Source organism: Euprymna scolopes, chromosome 17, assembly GCF_053919585.1.
Source record: "Euprymna scolopes isolate OS-2025 chromosome 17, ASM5391958v1, whole genome shotgun sequence".
NCBI lineage: Eukaryota > Metazoa > Mollusca > Cephalopoda > Sepiida > Sepiolidae > Euprymna > Euprymna scolopes.
The window spans coordinates 19,176,373-19,177,681 of NC_136498.1; the positions used below are offsets into that span (position 1 = coordinate 19,176,373).

Genomic DNA, 1,309 nt, shown 5'->3' on the forward strand with positions numbered 1-1,309 from the left:
TTAGTTATTACATTAAATAGTGGAAAGCCAAGTCATTATCGTTGTCGAAAATTGCCAGTCTTAATAAAAGAACAAGGCCGATAGCCATTAGTCGACTGCTCTCGTGTAATGAATGAATGCATGGATGTAGGATTGACATGAAATTCTTAAAGATAAACTAAAATGACTGAAAAATGGGTTGAAATGACTTAAATAAATAAAAAGTAAATGACTTAGAATGACTTTAATGAACTTAAGGATGAATTGAATGACCTTAAGAATGACTTGAATGCTTAAAAATAAATGGAATCCTTCCAAAACAACTTGAATGATCTGGAGAATGACTTGAATGTCTTTAAGGCTGACTGGTTGTTACATTAAATTAATACAGAAACGTGATCCCCTACTTTATATCACAAAGTTACAAACATAAGTACAGCATGCAGTAAGAACAGATGCTACACTTTGATCTTCGCCAAAAGGCCAAGAAAAGCTGTATTTATTTGCTCCGCTACCGAGCAAATTAGGCACAAGGCCGATTTTTAATGTGAGGAGTGAAGGGGAAATGGGGACCAACTCCCCAGGGAGTAGGGGAGCTGGATAGTGACAATTGGTATGAAGGGTCGCCCCCTACATTGACCAAGGTCTTATATGTGGGGTCGCCCCCACATATGGTCCTTGCTTGCAGTATCTGCCGGAACAGATGGTATTTATTTGCTCCCCCACCGAGCAACTAAGGTACAAGGCCAATTTTTAATGTGAGGAGTGAAGGGAGGGGGATGGGAAAAAGGGGACCAGCTCCCGAGAGGTGGGAAATGGGAGCTGGTTAAAGGTCAGGTATGTGGGGTTGCCCCCACATCTGGTCTTTGCTTGCAGTATCTGCCGGAACAGATACTACACTTTGATCTTGTTTGTATATTTTATTGCTTTTAAAATTTTGAAAATACAATTAAGTAAAAAACAAAAGATTTTTAAACAACAAAATTAGGCACAAGGCCCTACAAGAAATTGGGGAGGGGAAAGGTTCAGGGTCTTTGTGACTAAAGTGATTAAAAGTAATAAATGTAGACTTTGAAGTCTTACTCTTGACTGGTAACATTTACCAAAATACCTCATTCACTCTATGGATCTTAATCTAACTAATAAATCCCCAGCGTTTAAGAATCAAAACCATATTTACAATTTATAAACAGTTGTTTGTGTGTTTGTGTATGCATTTTTAAAAAAAAAATTTTTGTGTGTGTGTGTGTGTGTGCATGTGTGAAAAAATAAAGTTCAATTTCATTAGAAAATAAAAACTTTTTGAATTAAGAGAAAGATTGTTCGTGGA

The 1,309-nt window shown here is 37.0% G+C and overlaps 1 non-coding gene across 1 annotated transcript; it reads right to left on the reverse strand.

The window, feature by feature from the left end:
- Positions 1 to 279: 279 nt before the first annotated feature.
- On the reverse strand, positions 280 to 474 carry LOC145297174 (U2 spliceosomal RNA). The gene has a single exon (XR_013870111.1). It is a non-coding gene; the product is annotated as a U2 spliceosomal RNA (small nuclear RNA).
- Between the last annotated feature and the right edge of the window lie 835 nt (positions 475 to 1,309).